The sequence below is a fragment of the Chenopodium quinoa genome, unplaced genomic scaffold, assembly GCF_001683475.1.
Source record: "Chenopodium quinoa cultivar QQ74 unplaced genomic scaffold, ASM168347v1, whole genome shotgun sequence".
Lineage (NCBI taxonomy): Eukaryota > Viridiplantae > Streptophyta > Magnoliopsida > Caryophyllales > Amaranthaceae > Chenopodium > Chenopodium quinoa.
In genome coordinates this window covers 1,081,552-1,103,690 of record NW_018744268.1, presented here as the reverse complement: position 1 = coordinate 1,103,690, position 22,139 = coordinate 1,081,552, and positions in this window count along the sequence as shown.

Here is a 22,139-nt window from a genome sequence, read left to right as displayed (position 1 = left end):
GAATCGTGGTCGTCCGATTTTCATTAAAATCTCGTGAAAAGCTCGTGATTGACCCACATATGCGCGCCCGCACCAAAGTCGCGCATTGATCGCGCATAACTTAATGCCTACAATATGATTTGGAGTTCAATTTGTTCGCTTTCTAACAGGGTTGCGTGGCCGCGAATTGGTTTGGTTGTGAGTTTGGGTGTTGGGCGAATTACGGCTGCAATTGTTGAGTAATTGGGTTGGAGATTGGTGGTCGATTGTGGGTGAAGGGCTGGTGGTTGTTAATTGGTTCAATTGCGTCGTTCAGGTGGATTAAATGGGGGAATTTGATGTTGTAGGGTGTTGGTGGTTTATTTTGGTGGATGGTGGAAGGTGCGATTTATGGGAGTAGGGGAGCGGTTGATGGTGGAGGTTCGCAGGTGGTTGCAGTTTTTTGTGGTGAAAGTGGTGGAACAGGGGAGAATTGATGTGGCTGTGATAGGTGGGTGCTAGTGGCTGGTGGAGTCGAATTGATGGTGGTAATTGCTGGCGGTTTTGGTGGCAAAATGGGAGGTGTGCGGCTGTTGCTGTTGGTGTTGGTGTTGTTGGGGGAAAGCAGGGAGCTGGTGGTTGTTGTTGAGTGAAGGTGAGAAGAGGAAGTGGTTGTGGTGGTCAGGGTAGCTGCGTGGTGGTGTGCGCTGCAATTGGTGGAACAGGGGAGCTTAGTGGTTGATGGTGGAGGTTGGCAGTTGGGGTTGCGTGGCAGCAGCCATGTTCGATGACTTGGCTTGGACACATTTGACTCAAACCCGGAATTTCGAACTTGATTTGAACATGGAAATCGAGCGTCAACCCGAACACACCTACAACCAAAAATCAAACACGAGGGATTATGAAAAGATGAAATAAAATAAAATAAAATTAGATAAATAAAGTAAAATAAAATAAGATAAATAAAGTAAAATAAAATGCTAAAACTAAATAAATAATAAAATTAAATGAAATAACATAAAATAAAGAAAACAAACTAGAAACTAAAAGAAAAATAAATAAAAAGAGAGAAACTAGGAATTAATAAAACTAAGTTAATCTAAATTAAACTAAAAACTACAAAATACTCAAATAACAAGATAAAAGACGAGAATAAGCAAATATAGAAATAAAGGATAAAATGAGCTTAATTATTGAAATAAGCCGGAAAAGCGACTTAATAAACACCCTAAAAGTGACATAAAAGTCACTTATCACTTGTTAACAAATGAGTGACGCAAATAAGATTATTAATTGCGTCGCTTCCATAAATAAGAGCGACGCAAATGATAGAAAGCTGAAATGCAATTGAGTTTTGCGTCGCTTCTTGAATAATATGCGACGCAAATAACTTAAAAGGATGGTAAAAATAAACATTTGCTTCGTTCTTTAGAATGAGTGACGCAAATATGGCGACTCAAATGTACATTTTTCTACTAGTGTGGGTTTCCCCCTCCGACTACCCAAGGGGCCTGCTAGGACCCGCCTGACTTTCACCTCGTTCCAGGTTATCCGTGGGGCGGAGGCGTCTGGTAATGAGTGACCCATCTTTGGCTACATATGTTTCAACCTGAAGGTCATCATCCTCCTGGTCTGTAAAGACCTCTAGGTGATGACTATTGGGGTCAGGAAGTGGTACAAATTCTTGAACCATCTTTAAGGTACTCTCCCCACAGACGACGCCAAATGTTTAGGGTGTATTTGTCCCTCGGGAGAGTTACTGATCGAAGACTAGTTGCACACGGCCTGTACCTGCAAAACAACGGAGACTCCAGGTGGTTGGAGCTCCGCCTCCGACGGTCAAGTTAGTAATTGAACGAGAGTAGGAAAAAAGGTGCGAAAAGCAAAGAGGATCTTCTCGGATTCAGAGATCAGGTGTTTCTCTGATGTGAGAGAATGTAGAGTATGTTGTAATAAATTTTAGGTGTCTCCAATATGGGGGAAATCTCCCTATTTATAAGGTCATCAAGAAATGTGCCCTTGATTAGGTCATTTTGACCTAATCTTGTTAGGCTGCGCAGAATTTAGGGCTGGCAAATGGATCAGATCGGGTCGGGTTTGTGTTCGGGTCAGTTTAATTTCGGGTCGAATACCCCTAACTTGAACCTGATCCATTTAACTTTTCGGGTTAAAAAGCTCAACCCTAACCTTATTTTTTCGGGTTCGGGTCAACCCGAATCTGACCTGATTTTTTTAGATCATTTTTTTTTTCCAATTCTGAATCTACATAAAATTTAAGATCTAATATTTCCCATTTCATTTTAAATATTAAATCTTAATTTTTTATAGAAAATCATTGATAAATAATCAAATTGATACCAAACAAATTAAAAGTGTAGATCATGAAGAGTCTTAGATGATAAAATACCAAATTAAATTACATTACACAAGATCTAAAATTAAAAAAACATAAATATGTCTCCAATTTCAATGATTTGCGGAGAGGTTGATGCTTGTTGTTGCTAGATTGATCGAGCGGCAACGATGAGGTGAGGCCGATGAAGCAAAGAAAGCGTGATGCGATGTTGGTGGAAAAACGCCAAGGGATTAACACAACTACTGCCATAAAAAATTACACAACCATCATTTAACACTAACAATTATTTAACACAAACATGTAAAACAAAATTTAACAAAAGAAATCAGCAACAACAAATCTACAACCGAATAACAATTTAACATAAATTAACAACTGTAATTAGCATGTAAAATTGTATTCTAACATGAACAAACTGTAATTTTCAGAAAACTAATACATAAAATGAAAGAAATACCTTGGATTGATGAAGGAGAGGTTGAGATGACGCAAGGAAGTGTAGATTGATGAAAATAATTCAAGGATTAAATAGAAATTAAGGGTTTGAAAAAGGTTGGAGAGGGTTTTAGGGAATTAAGAGAGAGAAAAATTAAGAGAGGGAATGGAGGAGAACTGAGAACGACTGAGTGAAAGTGAGAAAGAATAGAGGAGTTTAGGGTTTTTGATGTTATAAGGTGGACTCATTTTGAATTTGGGCTGGGCTTATGATTTATGTAGGCTTTTTTTTATTTTTTTTGGGTTATGTGGGTCAATTTCGGGTTGGGATTTTCAACTTTTACCTAACCCATTTAAATTTCAGGTCGGGTCGTGTCAACCCATTTAAGTTTTTGGGTCAAAAACCTCAACCCTAACCCATTATTTTCAGGTCGGGTTCAGGTCGTGTTTTCGGGTCGGGTCAGCTTTTGTCAGCCCTAGCCGAATTACGACTATCTCGGAATTTGTGCCCCTGAGGGCCGCTTTTTTCTCCCAAGTTCTAGGAGTGACACGTGTCAAATGGAGATTGGTCCAATTTGGGCCAATCAGAGTATGACATGTATCACGACATGATTAGCCCACGTGGCATGTTGCAGTTATTCTACTATCTGCAACAGCCAGGCTGTACAGCTCTTCACCCTTTCTTTTGTAGTCTAAAACTCATCATCCTCTACATATGATACATACCCATCATAATCATCTTCATTTAACACCTCATTCCACTGTTCTTTTACATCCTCATCATCATATTCACCTCCTTTTATTTCATCATTTGCATCTGAGCTCCTATCAGACTAATCAAAGTCATCCTCGTTATCACCCTCCACAAGAATCCCTTTCCCCTTATCAATTTATGGGTTATATAGTGGATCTGACTCCCCACCACTTTCAATGTAGTTCAACAGAGTATTCCAGTCTAATGCACTATCTGGCTTATTATCCAACCATATATCATCATGTTCATCCTGGTTTTGTGGATTTGTTTGGACTAGATTTGGGGTTGGGGTTATTTCAGATATAAGGGAAGTGAAAGGTACAAGGGGTTGGGAGGATGGATCTTTAGGTGAAGTGGGTACTTTTATGGATTTTTTTATTCTGTTTTGGTTTCCTTTTAGGGCTAGGATGGATTGTTTGTTGTTGTTGTGTAGCTGTGGATAAAGTAACATGGATGCATGTGTTTTCAATAAAGTATTAGGTGGGCCCCTTCTTATTTGAAGTTTCTTTGGAACTTCACTTTCCAAAGCTTGAAAATGTGTTTGTTGGACTGGTTGAGCATTTGAGCCGAGGGATATAAGTTTGGCATTTAAACACCACCAAACACATACACTTCAAACACCTTTATTGCTTAGCTAATTTTTGCAACTCCAACACTTCATGATCAGGATAAACCTTCCTTAAACCATTCACCAAACTTAGACCAGACACTAAGTAATACATAAACTCTATGTTTCCAATACCATCACACTTCTTTGCAAAATCCTCCAACCACCACCAACACAAAAGGTCAGGGTCAATGTTAAAGGTCTTTCCTTTCCCACCCACATAAACCAACTCCCTATTTGCAACAGTCTTAAAAGACCCACCAAACCAGTATTTCAAAGTTATAGCAGAAAAAGGGTCTTCCATCTACCCATTTTCAATAATAAAGCAAGCAAATTTCAGCAAATTATCGTACAAAAAACAAAAAAATATATATTTCAACATTTCGATAATTATATGTAGACATTACAACAAACACTAACCAAAACAACAAACAATACACATTCACACTTCAATTTCACAACTTAACCCCAAATATCTGCAAATTTAATGCAATTACACGCCAAAAATAAACAATTTGACCAGCACCCATGAAATTTACCAAAAAAGAGCAGAATTTTCGGGTTTTAGGGCACATACCTCCAAGCGTACACCTTGGATTGCAGGACCATCACTCCTCGTTGTGAAAAGTCCTCGCTGATTTCACCAAGTACAAATTTAGGTGAAGCAATTGAGTGTAGCAAATGGAGGAGAAAGGCCTACACAACTTAGTAAATAAGGGGGAGTGCAGTAAATTTTGATGGAGAGTGAGGTCAGCAAGCTCAGACATTAATGGTGATGGAGACACAAGTAGCTGAGGCTTTAGGAAGGATATTAATTTTGGGAGGGATATGAACCATCTAAAGGTCTTCAATAAAGGGTTAACTTTCGTAGCCTGTTGCCTGTCAACCTTGTGCAATATGGGAATATGGGGGGTAAAGGTTGGTTTAATCTGGAATAATCAAAAGATTGGTGTATTTTTTATGAGGCAAAGATTGAATTATTAGAAGTAACTAGTTATTGGCCCGGGCGATGCCCTGGGTCATTATAAACATATTACTTTGATCGAAGTTTGTTTGTCAGTGAGAGCTTAAGTGGCGTTTTTTTTTCAAGATGATAGCTTAAGTAGTGTGTTGTTTGTATAAGCTGGTTTCATTATAAAAATAACGGTTTGACTTTAAAAAAAACTTTTTTTAATGCATTAAAATAAAATCTCTATAAATTTGATGTCAAAACATATAATACTCCATAATGAACAAAAATCTTTTACTCTACTACAATTTTATGAATTAATGCACAAAATAAAAATGGAGTAATGTTAAATATCTTACAAACTTTATTATTGTGTAATTATTAAGGATTGGAGATACATTCCAAGGGAAATTTATATAGGGTGTTATGCATATGAAGAGGTTATCAATTAAATTAAACATTAATACATGGAGGTTAATGTATGAAGTTTTTTAATTATTAATGGTCTTATATGATTTGGCGATACATCAAATGTCAAATGGCAAAATTGGTGACACATGGCGAAATAGCATGTCTTGCCATGAGTTTTAATAATATACTTCCTCCGTTTTCTTTTACTTGAAACACTTCCCTAAAAAGGAAATGTCACAATATTTGCAACACACTATAAAAGGAAAGTTACTTTAGGAAAAAAGCACATGACCCACTAAATTAAACTCCTAACAACCACTCATCCTATTTGAAAGTTTATTATATCATGTAAACCCCACCTTTCTTAATTACCACACTAAAGGGTGTGTTGCATCTAAAAGAAAACAGAGGAAGTATATGACTAGATGAAGCTCGTGCGATGCACAATTTGTTATTATTTTATTTTAACAAAGTATTTTTCATATTTATGTGATTAAAAATGTTATTATATTAATTTTAAAATATTAGATAAAATCCCTAATTCCAAAAGATAATATTTTGTATTTAATTAATTTAAACTTTAAAATCTCATTCGCCAATTTTTCTTACGTGGCATTTGAATTATTTAATTGTAAAAGAAATTAATAATCTCTTATTTAATTGGATAACACTTAAATTTATAATCCTACATGGCGCGCTAAGAAAATTAAATCCTATGTGGCTCTCTAAAAACTGCGGGAAAAAAACTCCCCTTTAAATATATAAATACTACGTTATAGATTAAATTGATATATTGATTGATATTGATATATTGATTTTGGGCCTGTTTGGCATTAGCTTTTAACGTAGTTGTTAGCTTTTAAACCTAGTCATAACACTACCCTAAAATAATATTAGTGTTTGGTGAAGTAGTGTTTTAAGTAGCTGTTAGAAGTAGAGGTAGCTTTTAAGTAGCTGTTATTGAAAGCTAGAAAAGATAGCTTTTGAAATTGTAAAGTAGCGTTCAACCCTTTTTTTTTTTTTTTATGTTTTTATGTTTTTTTTCTTTTTTTTTCTTTCATTTTATGAGGAGTATTTTTTTTCTATCTTGTTTTTCAAACTGGTTATTTATTAGCAATATATATTATACTATGTAATATTTAAAATTATCAAACATTTGACACATAACACGTCACAATAATAATAATAATAATAATAATAATAATAATAATGATAATAATAATAATAATAATAATAATAATAATAATAATAATAATAATAATAATAATAATGACGGTATTTTATAGTTTCAATCCCTACTTTTACCGAACACTCATAGTATGAACCGCTACCTTAACAGCTGACCTCTAACATCTACTACTTGACAGCTCACAGCTACCTCTACAGCTCACAGCTACTCAAAAGCTAATAGCCAACAACTACAGCCAGTTTTTCCGAACAGACCCTTTACCTATATATATATATACTACCTCCGATCCACTTTTGTTGCAACTTTGGGGGTGATTGCAGAGGCCGAGGCAAAACTTTTAAGGGTTGATTAGAAAAAGTAAGGTGAAGTAATTAGGGGAGAAATATGGAGGGAATACATGTGGTCCCTTTATTAGACTTTAGAGGACCACTTCTACTTTTTTGGTTTTTAGTGAGAATTTCCCGCCTAAATTTTCTGGCAGCTTACCAAAATTAGCCAAATTTGTTTCCCACCTTGTTTCCCTCCCAAATTTTCACCGAAATTCAAAATTTTAACAAGTTACCCCAAATTTCAAAATTTTCATTCAACATCCAACAAAATGCCCCATATAAAAGGAGGGAATCCTTTTCAAAACCCCATATCAAAAGATCAGTTTTAGGGGAATTGGGGAGGGGTTGGGGGGGGGATAGAGTAGTGAGGTTACATGTCCAGAAATTAAGCATTGTTAGTTCAAAATACAAGCAACCCTACCAAATTACATCAATCTAAACCAAGATCATCATTATCCTAATTCCTACAGCTGTGTTAGTAGATGCAGCTTTTGTAATTACAGGAATAGGGTCCGTTGAAGACCGTCCAAAAAAAACCAGCCACCACTTCATCACCAAAAAGTCACCCTGAAATCAAAAAAAGAAAGGGACTCATGGCAGAGTTCATAGATGAACTTATGGATGAGTACATTAAATCTCGGCATGCATTGGATGATGAGTTCATAGAAGATGGATTCTTCCAAGAAGAATATCCATGGTGGTACGATTCAGATGCTGAAGAAAACCAAGAAGAGCAAGCCAATGCTGATGGGTATGAAGTAGATGATGATGCAAACAATGATGAAGTACAACATGAAATCAGAGCAAACAAAGAATTGACTGTGGAACAAAAAAAAACACTTGTTGATGAGACTATGTTGCACATGGAGGGGGACTCACTGCAAAGAGGTTTCTTAGCCAATTTGGCTAGAAAACATTCAGTCCACAAATCCACAACAACAAGATATTTCAACCTAATCAAGCAATCTCTAGTAGAAGGTACTGCAGTTGTTGTTGAAAACAAAAAATTGGGTAGGACAGGACCCAAACCAAAAGTGTACACAGATGAATTTCTAACTTCAGTACCACTGTACAAGAGAGGGACTGAAAGAGGATATGATGCAGCCCTTAAAATACCCAAAACAGCACTGCACAGACTAAGGCAACAAGGGAGGCTCAGGACACATACCAGGACAAATCATCCAGCTCTAACAGAGAAGTATAAAATATCAAGACTGAAATGGGTACTGAGTCACATTGATCCAATTCCAGCACAAGGGGACCCTAAATTCAGAGACATGCAACAATGGATATATTTGGATGAAAAATGGTTATACAATTAATCCAAAGACAAGAACATTTTATTTGCTACCCACAGAGGATGATCTATACAGGGCACAACAATCAAGGAGATTCAAGATCAAAGCAATGTTCATGGGAATGATTAGGAAGCCCTTATTTGATGAGCACAACAACATGATACATGATGGAAAGTATGGGTTGTTTCCTTTTGTAAAGTATGAAATGGCAAAAAAAAAAAAAGCAAAAACAGAGATGCAGGGACTCTAGAGACTAAGGCACTTCAAAGTGTAACAAAAGAACGCATCAGGGATATGCTACTCACACATGTCATTCCAACAATCTATCAGAAGTGGCCAAAACAACTATTAAAGGACATCATCATCCAATGGGATAATGCAAGACCTCACCAAGTTCCAAAAGATGAAGAATTTGAGGCAGCATGTCATGCACATGGATTCAACATTCAATTCATGTTTTAACCAGCTCAATCACCAGACACAAATGTTCTAGATTTAGGTTTGTTTAGTGTCATACAATCACTACAATACCAATCATTCCCAAGGAATCTAGATGAGCTCATACAAGAAGTTGCAAGAGCTTTTAAGGAGTTTGATCCAGTTTTGAACAAGTACACATGGATTACACTACAGTCATGCTTGATAAAGATAATAGAGAAGCAAGGTGGGAACAACTTCTCTCCCCCTCACATGAAGAAGAGAAGTTTGGACAGTCAAGGTCTACTACCACAATTATTACAAGTAGATAGGAATCTGATTGGTGAAGTTGTTCAATTTTTAGACTCAGTCACAAATATAATAGATGATCAAGGACACATGGAAGTGGATGCAGACTGAAGCACGGGAATAGAAGAAAGCAAATGGAAGAAGGACTCAAGATATGACTGCCACGCATAACCTTTTAATATTCTAACAACTTTTTGAGTGAGTTTATGTCTAGGTTATGTGTCATTTTGGTAAATAGGATTCACAAATTTTTTAGGCAGTCATGTAATTAGTTTAGGCTTTACCTTTTGTGTAACCAAACATGTAATAGCACAACAATTACAATTATGTTATGAACTAGTATTTCCATCAGAATGGGTGTGTATTCAGTCAAAGCTTTAGTGAGTGTTGGTACCTCAACATCAAACCTCTAAAAGAGGTATCAGGAGCATCCAGACCACCCAAGTAGCTAACAGGTGAGTCCCATCATCATATGGAAATAAAACATGCACTTCAGACTAACATAGGGGGGACTCATTGCAAGTTAGGGACTCAAATGCATAGGAACACCAACTAGAACATGCCTACATTAACAAACAGGGGACTTTGAACTGATGTCCTGAGTATTATGCAACTCAGATGTTACAACCAAAACTTATTACCACCCATTACCAACAACAACTAACAGGCATCCATACACACAACACACAACAAAAAACAAACAACATACAAACACGCATAAATTCTAACCAACAAAGAGGCATCATATCCCACCAACATCCACCCATAAATTCACACCAACAACCACGCAACAATTCAGTCACCACAAAACAGTTGAAACAATAAAATTAGGGTTTATACCAACAGAACAGAGGACACAATAAAATTAGGGTTTATACCACAAAACACAAGAAACAACAAAATTAGGGTTTATACCACAAAGCAGAGGAAACAATATACCAACAACACATTCAACTAGATAACAGAACAAACAAAAAACAGAGCAAAAAATAAAATTAGGGTTTGTAGAGTATACGCTGCTCAATCAGTTAGGAGGAGGATTGAACTGAGAGTAGTAGATCTGCAGGTACGCCTCAATCACCTCTTCCCTCGTCATCCCTTCAGGTGGACCAGATCTAATCCGCTTAGCACCGGTGGAAGGCTCTTCACCTTCTTCGTGGGACTTAGGTGGCTTAGCCACCTCGGAGACCTCCACCTCTACTAGGTAAGACTCACCAGTAGCAGATCCAGCGGCGGAGACCTCGGCCTCAACAACATTATCTGCCACCTCAGGCACCACCACAGCAATAAGAACCACCTCAAGTGGTGGTTCCTGTACAACCGTAGACACAGGGACAACCTCTGCAGCCTTCTCCTCCTCATCTCTCACATATTCAGCCAACTTAGCACCAAGGATCCTCCTCCTAGCAATAACTGAAGCACGACGAACTGGTTTCATGTTACCCGTTCCTTATTGTGGCTTGTACGTCACACGGCCAGATCGCCGCTTAGTACCACTGGTTTCAAGGGTCTCATGGAATAGATGATCTAGATCTTTGTCATTCGAAGTAGACATAGTGGGACTCAACAAGAACAACAAGAGAATCGAAGAAAGAAGAAGGGAGAATATAAAGATGGAGATGAGAGAGACACAGATCAGGATCTAGAGAGAAAGAGAGAGGCGCTCAAAATCGGCGAACAGTGAGGAGTGAGAAAAAGATGAACTAGGGTTTTGGGGGGGTATTTATTCTGGAGAATTCTCCAGAATAAATGTACTCAACCATATTCATCAGATCAATTAAATGTAGGAGCATTCAATTGAGTTGGTTGGGATGATGAAGAATTTAAACAGTTGGGGGATTTTTTTGGTGGGAATGATTAACCTAATTAATCAGTAAGTGTACATAGATTAGGTTAATTTGCAACTAATGTGGACCAGCCCAAAATGGCAAAAGTTGCAACTAATGTGGACCAGAGGTAGTATATATATATATATATATATATAATCAGGTTATAATGAGAACCAATCCTATAATAGGAACTAGGAACTAATTTGAACCATCAGATCTAACGTAAAAAGGCGCGTGATTAACGGCCAGGATTAAATCAGATTAATTTTCACCCAAAACACAAATCTTGAGTTTTTCTCTCCTCTTTCTTTTTGCTCGAGCATTTTCTCTCTCCTCTGTAAACACATTCAACCTCTTTACGCTCAATGAAGATCAAATTTTCTTAGTTGAACAAGTAATCTTGAAATTCATGTTGCTAAAAATAATTTGCGTGTTGAAATCCGCATTTTGAATGCAATTTTTTTGTCAATTTTTGTCGCAAATCAAATTAGGTTTAACTCTTGGGAACTGGAAAAATTGATACAAATTCGAAATATGCTAGTGCGCTGTTGAAGTTTCGTCACAAGAATCTGCAGCATTGATGTATAATTCAGGTATAAATTACAATTTCTTATGATTTTGTTAATATTTAGCGAAAATTAGATCTAAAATAAACATTTTTTACGATTATTGTTTACGATTTTGTTTTATTTCAGTATGATTCATAGTTTCATTATTGTTCAGGATTTTATTTTATTTTAATTGATTTTGGTGATTTTGATTTGATTTGTTTTATTTGTTGATTTGCTGGATTCGTTAGCTACCCAATTCGTCTTTGTGGTAATACCTTTTGATTAACTGGTAGCCAACAATGGTGGATTTGCTAAAGCCCAATGGTGGAAACAAGATATTGCTGAATTTTTTTTCAGAGCATCCGCAGGTATGTTGTTAAATTAAAGGAGCATTGATATCATAGTGTAGTCGGTAAACTAGTTGAGCTAAACATATATATTGGATTCCAATGAATGATTATTATGGTTACTTTTGATCATCTTTAATTAACTTGTGTTTTAATTTGATGTAATTATAAGCTTTCTTTTTTAATTTTAAGTCATTTCATTTGCTTGCTTAGCCGTGTACATGTGTACTACATATTTGCTAACTTGTTTTGCTCTCAAACTCACAATTGTATGGATAATCAACATCTTGAGTACATTGTGCCCCCTAATTTCTACTTTGGCATGTCCAGACCCATTGAGTTTGGTTGATTGCAATAAATATTCCCCTTAGTGAGTTTTCTCATTGATTGCAGTGATACCTAACTACACGCTAGACAGGGAAATATGTGAACAGAGCAATTTTTGCTTGATATTGAATGATACCATTGAACCAGATTTTAGCTAATGATTAGTTTGGTTAGCAAGTATAATAGATCACTGTGAATTGAGAGCTTGGTATAAACTTTCTTATATCTTGTTTTCATATGATCATAACTCTATTTTATCAACATTGATCTCATGATGAGAAATAAATCAGCTATCTCTACAAGTAAATAAAAATGAATATAAATTTAACAAATTAACTATAAGCTAAACCTATTAGCTCAAATGGTAGAGCACTATTGTGGGGAATAAATTCAAGCGTTAACCCCTAGCTTGAACCCCACTGTGATCATACACTAAAGTACGGTGGCGTCCAAAGGGAAAGAAGATAGAGCAAAAGAGTCGCCAACAACTTTTAGGAACTTGTAAACCGTTCACAGGGTTAAGGTTACACCCCTTAACGATCCAAGAGATCGTCAACTCCATAAGGTCTCAAACCAAATAAGGGTTCGGAGATGAAGGTACAAATCCAACCTAAAAGAGATTGAACCTGCCCTAATAATAGGCCTCTACTTTATTCTGATCGTATTCATGTGCAGTTTCTGATTAACATACAATCAATAGGATTAACCCTAAACCTGTTTATCTATGTTGGTTGAATATTAATGCACAAATAAAACTATTATTGGCGATCACTTGAATTATAATCATATTAACCCTAACAAGATTATTAATTATCTAATTAAGCGTGATTACAAGTACAAATTCCCTTTAAACATGCATAAAGGCGTGATCAAGCAATAACAATAAATATCAAACAACATAATAATAATCAATCATGAATAATAATATTATAATCATGATAATAAAAATCATATAAGATCATAATCATAATCATGACAATAATAATCATAAATAAAATAATAATAATAATAATAATAATAATAATAATAATAATAATAATAATAATAATAATAATAATAATGATCATCATAAATTATAACAATTATAATCATAATCATGTTCATGTTAACATTAAAGCATAATAATAGCAAGATCCTAGGCATGATACTAACAAGATTAAGAACAAACCCTAGTATGTCGCTAAACAATAAAAATCAAATCTTTAACCCTAACATGATACTAACAATCATAAATATTAGGAAGAACATAGGAAGCATCGCAGGAATCATATTTAATATTAAAATTACCCTAGACATGATACTAGGAATATCATAATAACAATATAAACATGATTTCTACATCATAACACCAATTAAAACCATTAAAGTACTTACTTTGATGCCTCGTACCTCTTTCTAATAACAAAATACACACGTTAGTAACTTCAAGGAAAATAATAATCAAACAATTAAATCAAATATTTGAAATAGAGATTTGGGACCAAACCCTCAGAAATTAAACCTTTCACGTCTAGGGCGAAGGCAACTTTGAATATGGCTAGGTGTTTCTAGATCTTGTGAACGCGGAATTTTGTATGAAAAAGCAAGGTAGAAAAAGAAAGAGAAAGATGAATTAATGAATTAAAGAAGAAAACTTGATGAGAATTGGTGAATGATTAAAGAGAGAATTAGAGAATTAATGATTGCGAATGAAAACTGATTGTAAGTGAATGAAAACGGAGTTTTTAATACTTATTTATAGAGAAATCACCCAACAAGATAAAAATATCAAAACAGAGCACTTGGCGCACCTATAACAGAGCTGGTGCACGCAAAACAGGGCTGGCACCAACACCAGCTAATTCGCGCCAGGCGTCAATGGCTAGCACCAGGCGCCAATGGCTGGCGCTAGGCCTGGTTCCAGGCGCCAATGCCTGGAGTCAGGCGCCAAGCCTGTTTTTAACGCCTTTTCGAAAATCAGATAAGTTTTCCATAATGGAGGATAAAATCGTATCTTTTCCTCGAAAATGCTATTTAATTTTAATTAAAACTCTGAAAAGTCAACAAAAGTCAATTTATCAATGCTAATTGAATTAGGAATGAAAAAAACCTTCTAGACGAATCTAGAAGACTAAAACCATTCCTAATTCCAATAAGAATGATAAATCATATTAGGCCCTCCCCTAGATCATTGGGCCACATATAAGGCTCAAACCGGGCCCAGTTTAGTAAATTGGCCATAACTTCCTCAATATTCATCGGAATTGGGCTTATAATATATCATTGGAAAGCTCTTGTCAAGATCCATCCAACTACACTCTATTGGACCCATATCATGGACCAACCAAACTGGATTGGCTGTTTTCTTAAAATAATTTTTCAAAAAACAGAGAGAAGAAAAAAGAAATTAAAAACTATCCGCAACACTAAACTTTCCACACTTTCGCTTCATTCGATTATGATTCGACGTGAAAGGTACTCATAACCGTTTTTGGTTTTAGGGAGACACAAATGGGTGTCTACAGAAGCCCCCAGTTTGACTGAGTTTGGAGAAACACAAGTTTTGAAAACAAAAGTCAAAGTAGCGATAGGGACGGAAAATGATTCAGAACGTTTTGCGATCCTAAATCAATCTTGCAATGTCGATACCTGCAAAACTAGCGTTAGTTAAACAGATAAAAGAGTTAATAAACGCGTTTCTTGCACCGTCGAGCACACGTCTCTGAAAGTAACCGATTTGCAGTTGTATCCTTGTTTTGATGACCTCCTACAAGGTAGAGAATTCCATCCCGCTTGAAAACCGCTACGCCTGTAATTGCTTCCAATATAGAAGACTGCTTCGCCTGAAACGATCCTCCTCCGCTTTGATAATATTCCACGTCCAAGGGAATACCATCGAAGATTTCTTCTCTTGAAACAATCCTTAGTTGTTTGTGACAACCCTCCACAATCTAGGGAACGCCACCTTACTGTTTTGATGTTCACTCGTCTCTGAACAAAGAGCTTCTTTTCGATATGTTCACGCGTCTCTGAACAAAGAGCTTCTTTTGATATGACTCCAATTTCCGCTGTGATAGTCTTCGAAAAGATCACTGCTTTTTAATCCTTAATGCTGCTATGCCAGTACGTCGGCGCTTTGCTGCTTGTGAACCAGTATGTCGACAATCCTCTTGTCTTTGGGAATTGTTGCCAACACAACTCTTGTATGATGTATGACAATCCGATTTAGGGAAAGTTGTCAATGCTTCGTAACAATCCATCCTTGGAAATGTTGCCACGATGAAGCGACAATCCGTATCTCGGAAAATTTGCCAAAATCCAATTTTTGGGAAAAGTTGCCAATGCTTCGTAACAATCTGTCATAAGAATTTTTGCTACGATCGACAATCCACATCTTGGAATATAACTCTTGAAAGCAATCCACTTTGGAAATTTGTCAACGCTATGCGACAATCCTTTTAGGAAAATATTGCCACAATTGACAATCCGCGTCTTGGAACATTTGCAAAAAAAGAGTCGACCGATAATCCACTTCGGGAAAAATTTGCCACCTACTGAAATGAATGACAATCCACGTTTGAGGAACCTTTGTCGAAATTTATGATGAATAGAGTCCTACAACAATCCTTTGGGAAATTTTGCCATAGGGAACTTGGTGTATGACAATCCAATCTCGGAAAACTTGTCAATGAGCCGATGAATGTATGACAATCCGAACTTGGAAAAAACTTGTCAATAAAAGAAGGAGCACCACAATCCGCGCTTGGAAACTTTGCCAAAGATGACAATCCAATCTTGGAAAAATTGTCGTTGAAGAACATGCACGACAATCCATTTTTGGAAATATTGTCAGTTGGGGATGACAATCCAATTTTTGGAAAAATTGTCGTTTAAGAAGAATGTGCGACAATCCATATTTGGAAATATTGTCGTTTAATAAGAATGCGCTTGCTTTTGAACCGATGCTTTGGTGTTTGTAATGAGCCAATGCTTAGGCACTTAAGCTAAGTGAGACGATTTTTTGTCAGGTCAATCACTTACTACGATTGTAATCGAGCCAACTACTAATCATGTCAATTTGCTTATAGGGGCTAACTCGCGTACCAAGGAACTCGAAATTGCCGCATGAGGTCGAAATCACCTTTCTGAGAGGCTTCGAGCTCTATCGCTGTTGAAATGTCTCTGGCGCCAAGAATTGACTCTGTCGACAGACGCTAGATGTTTCCGTCTTGCACTGGAGTAGGGTCTTCCCTATTCTGCTGCACCTGTATTTATTTTCTACTATAGAACTTTGCCGATTTCTTTAATTATCTTAGGGTTGACCTAAGGTTTAACGTCGCTTGAATCATCGACTTGACACGACTAAAGCATAAACTTGACTCGCTGTGATTGACTCGAGTTTGACTCGACTCAAACTGTTTGACACATGTGTTAGACTCAAATCAAGGTGATATGACACGACATGACTCAATGTGTACATGACTCGTGTGTGCATTGTAATGTGTGATCGTGCGACTCGAAAAATTCAAAAAAGCAAAAAAATTTCCGTCATTTTTGTGTGGAGTCATTTTTGTGTGGAGGGTACTGACTTTCTCCCGACAAAGAAAGACGTGAACAAGAATTGAAAGTTTTGAAGGTGCATGTTGAATGAGCTTAGTCAAATGTCATTTGATACTATCTCTCAAGGTGCAAGGATTAACCCATCCTAGGCTATCTCAATTGTTGACTCCATGATGAAAGTATTTGGGTAACTTAGGCACGGAGGCTAAGTACTTCATACTTCGTGATGCAATGACAATTATGATTGATGAGTGATGTTGATATGACAAGGCATGCTTCATCGTTATGTTAAGATTTCATGACAAAGGGTTCCTAATGGAAGTATATTTGGTCATGTATGTGTGATGTGTGTGATAGTGACACTAAAGTTAGGCCGCAAGAGCTAAGTGTGTGGGAAAATATTATTTGAAAAAAGAGTCAAATGGTGGTGACTCTTTAGGCTAGGTAAGCTAATGATGTAAGGATCAAGCCCCCAAGTCTAGCTCTAAGTAAATAGTGATGAGCATAGGAGATCCCTTGATATGATCATGGTGTAAGTGTGTGAATGTGAATATGAATGCATGTTTATTTCGGCCACACCTCAATGTGAGGTTGCCTACGTATCCGTTAGGAATCAGGCCGAACGTAGCTCTAGCCGAACCTCGCACAAGTGTATGTATACCTCAAAAGGTCTTTTAAGGGTTGTAATGTGGTTAGGCTAAAGGCTGAAGAAGAAGGGGATAAAGGCTCAAAACCCTAGATAAGCCCCCAAGGTGTGCAACCTTGCTTTTGAATCTTTGTATTTTTATGCTTGAGTTTCTACTCTTTTTAGCTCTTTTTTTTTTTTTACTTTAGTATCTATTTTATTTTTATAAGTGTGGGCAATCCCGATCATGGGGTCTATCACTCATTTGGCATTCATGTTTCTTAGGCACGGTACCGAGCACTCGATAAGAGACGCAATCTGAGACGTGTTCTTATCGAAGATATTTTCATAACAAAGACATTGGAACACTTGCCCTTTTGTACACTTTTATTTATTTTATATTTTTTTTTTTGCTTATTTTTTGCTATTTTAATCTTCTGAATTCACTCAAGCCTTTTTAGAATTGCATAAGTTGCACATCATCCCATCCCAAGGTTAGGTAGGTGTAGGTTGAAACAAGAAAGTTCTATTGTCAACGAGGCTCAAAGTGGTTTATGAAGAAAGGATGTAAATTTGAAAGGTGAAAGGAGATATGATGTGGCTACAAGGGGTGCTCAAATCATTGGTATATCTTGTGCTTAATTCGACATGGATTTTTTTTTTTAATGCAATATAATGAAATGACCATATATAAGGAAATAAATGCTCATTTTATTAAAAGAAAAATATATAATGATCCTACAAAATAAATCTAAGGGAAAAGAAAGGGCGCCTATGCTAGACTTATTGGGGAGAGGGTAAATAAAAAAGAAATAGAAAAAAGAGGTCACGAAATCTTGTCGTTGAAGCTCGCCTCTTGTCTGGTGTCATTCGCTTCATCATCACCCAGTATTCTCGCTAGCTAGAGGCAATGAGATCTTGTTTGCTTCTATGAGATCTTGAATGAGATTTTGAAACCTGAAGCATTCATCAGTAGTATGACCGTTTCTTCGATGGTACTTGCAATAAGAGTTGGGATTCCATCTCGAATATCGATTTTCTGGCGTTGGATCCTCGGTAGGGCCAATAGGTTTGATTAATCCTCGATCATAGAGACGATCGAAAGCAGCATCGTAGGTCATTCCAATGGGTGTGAACTCTCTCCTGGGTTTCCTTTTAGATCCTTGATTGTCCATGGCTAAGACACCATTATGGTCAAAGGTACTAACATTATTATTAGAGTGGGCGTTTTCGGAAGAAGAAGGATTGTCGTTCTTCTTTCCTTTCCAGCCACCGTGGTTACCTATTGTTAGTAGCTTTTTGCTTTGAGAGGTCGTCTTCGATCTCGATACCTATGTCATAGACGGCTCTGAAAGTATTCAAGTTGTGTTGATATTTTAAGTGATTTGAATACTTTTCTTAGAGATTCTTGATAAACATCCTCACGGACTACTTTTCGGTGGGGACCTCAATCATCTTGGCGGAAGTTTCCCTCCATTTATTAAAAAAAGAAGTAAAGCCTTCATTCTCTTTTGTCTTAGCATCTCAAGTTGTCAATGATCGGTTTTGATTAGGGGATTTTTATCCACCAAGCGCCGTTTGACAAGTGGACCAACCAGGTTCCGCCACGCGTCCTCCACGGACCACTTAAGACACGCCACGTGTCCACCCATGCCAAATGGGACAACCGGCCATCAAGGCCCATTTCAGTCTAGAAGCCCGATCGGCCCTAGGTTTACCTTAAACCTAGAGAGTTGCACGCTTCCCAAGGCTATAAATACTCGATTAATCCTCATTAATCAAGGGACCGAATAATTGACAGAACACACTAATAACCGGCTGATCTCGCTAGCAAAGCAGATTACCTACATTAAATACTCTCACCTAGAGAGACCTTATTACTTTAATTTCTGTATTAATTACTCCTTAATCAGGTACTAACTTGACCGTTGGAGGCGGAGCTCTCAGGAGTCTCCGTTATTTTGCAGGTACAGGCGTCCGGTTCCAGTCTCGGAATTGTAGCTCTCCCGCAGGACATCAGAAAACCCCGAAACATTTGGCGCCGTCTGTGGGGAGAGTACTTCAGAGATGGCATCCAAGTCTGTACCGACCCCAGAAGAGAGGCGTCCCCTAGACGACCCTCAAGTTCAGTCGGACCATGATACCGAAAGTGAATTTGAAGTTGAAACTCATACAGCTCCAGACGGGACCCTAAGGGCCCGCCGTACCCGTCATACTGAAATAAGGGAACGGGAGTATCTTCAAACAGGAAGCGAGCCAGCAGGCGCACCGCCTGCTCGGCAACAGCCGACTGATGGGTCTGCTCCCATCACAAGGAACGAACTCATGACCTTCATGAGGGGATTCAAGGGAGAGATCCAAGAGTTGATCAACAAAAAACCGCCTGCTTCAGTCAAAGAGCAGGCGGCCAAAAAACCTTCCACTTCACTGAAGAGGAAGCCAGTTCAAGGGCGAGAGGCGACTCCCCATCCTAAATCTAAGAAGCGGGAGCCGTCTGCTCTTGATTTCACAAAACTCCGTTATCCTACGGGAAATAGGAAACCGGTTCGTCATATTCAGGCGGACGGGTCAAAGCAAACGTTCACAGATGCTCGGCACCTGCTAGAGCAGAAGAAGAGTGACCGATTATCAGAGTCGGCTTCTACTTCAAATTTTCAGGACAGTTTGCGAAATGCCTCGATGAGGCCAACTCAGTCGTACCATGAGAGTCAGTCAGGCGGCACCTCCCGTCAGTCTGGCTTTCATAGTGCGCAGGCGGTACCAAATTTACCATTTGTGCCGCAACAACAATATTTTATGCAGCCACCTCCATTTGGTGGACCTGCAGCAAAAAACGTCCAACCTATGGACTGGCAGCTACGGCTGCTTAGACTTGGTGAACAGCCGTCGGCCTTCTCCAAGGAAATTACTGAAGCCGCTCAGCCGGCCAAAGTAAAAAATGTTTTAGTAGGCGCCTATGATGGCACTACTAACCCGGAAGACCATCTGATGGCATTCACCAACCTGATGTACCTTCAAGGGTTGGATGATCCCACTTGGTGCAAGTGTTTCCCAGCAACTCTCAAGGGAATTGCACAGCAATGGTTCGGCAACCTGCCGACTGGTTGTGTAAACAGTTTCAGGACGCTTGCTTACTTATTTGCCTCCAACTTTGCAATGAACATCCCTGCGAAGAAAACGACCCTTGATTTGGGAACAATTCAGCAGGGTGAAAAGGAGGGGCTTCGTTCCTACATCAGGCGGTTCAACCTGATGAGAATACAGATTCAAGGGTTACCGGATGAGGTAGCTTATACTGACTTTTTTAGAGGTCTCAAAGACGGGTCTACCTTCAAATTTGATTTAGTTCGAAAAAGGGTGGCGACTCTTCAAGAGGCCTTGATTGAAGCAGAAGCCTATATACAGGCGACTGATCTGTGTACAATGAAACAGTCGGACGGGAAGAGGTTCGACAATAGAGAAGGACGACAGAAACAGTCGTCCAACAAAGATGAAAAAAGAAAAGGGGTCTGGGCGGCTGATTCCTCTAAACAGCCGGCCAAGAAGAAAAAGGAATTCAAACCATACTCCCCAAAGTATGTGTTTAACAAGGATAATCAGTTTATCCTAAAAGAAATAAAGGGACGGCTCTCAATTGAGAAACCGCTCCCCATGAAGGGTTCTGCGAGCAACCGGAACCAAGACAAAATCTGTGCTTATCATAACGACATTGGTCATCACACCAACGACTGCATTAGTCTCATGCGGTACTTAGACCGCTTGGCTGATCAAGGTGATCTTGACACTTATGTCAAGAAATCTACGGGGAATACTTCCTCAAAAAAGCAGTCGGCCAAAAAGAATCAACAGGCCGACAGTTCCGATACAGATGATGCAGTCGTCTACACCATTGCAGGCGGCTTCTCAGGAGGCGGCCCCACTATTAGGGGCAACAAAGATAATATAAGGCGGTTAGATGTAAATTCCGTTCACCAAGAACGACCGTCCAAATATACATTTCCTGAGATTGTCATCACTGAAGAGGATCTAGGAGGAATAAGGGGGCCGCATGACGACCCTCTCGTTATTGAATGTAAAGTGGCCAACCAGAGAGTTGGTCGAATCCTCATAGATACTGGGAGCTCTTCAGATCTCATCAGCAGCAAATGTCTGTCAAAACTGAAATATCAGACGGACTGCATACATCCGGCCTCCCACCCTTTAATAGGGTTTGGAGGAGGAGTCGTCCACCCACTGGGACGAGTAGATTTACCCATTCGTCTGGGCGAAAAAGGGGAAGGACGACACATGGTAGTCCGGTTCCTAGTAGTAGAGGAACTCTCGGCCTACAACATGATTCTGGGTCGACCAACCCTGAATATTTCCAAGGCTGTTATAATCCCGTCTCTTATGCTGCTTAAGTTTGAGAGGGATAATGGAACAGTCGGCTCCCTAAGGGGAGATCAGAGGATGGCCCGAGAGTGCTATCTCTCGGATGTCAAGCCCACTGTTATGGCCACTGGGTCAAGTGGAGAAAAAACAGACCTTGACAATGTCAAGGAGAGTGCGCCTGTTCAAGAAACAGGCGACAAAAAAAGAAAGGCGTCCCAGACGGAGTCCGCCAGAAAGGCAAGAAAATAGCAATCATTGGCAGAGGACCGGCCGGATGAGTTCCGCCCTCAGCCGGCTGGTGAGCATACGGACCTGATATTAGACGACTCCCGCCCTGACCGAACAGTCAAAGTTGGGACGACTGCTCTGAGAAACCTTGGTGATGACTTTCACAACCTGTTGAAAGAATACAAGGACATCTTTGCATTTGAAGTCCATGAAATGCCAGGCATTAGTCCTGATCTGGCAGTACACAAACTCGCTGTGGATCCGAAAAAGAAGCCGGTACGGCAAAAGAAGCGGAACCATGGTGAAGAAA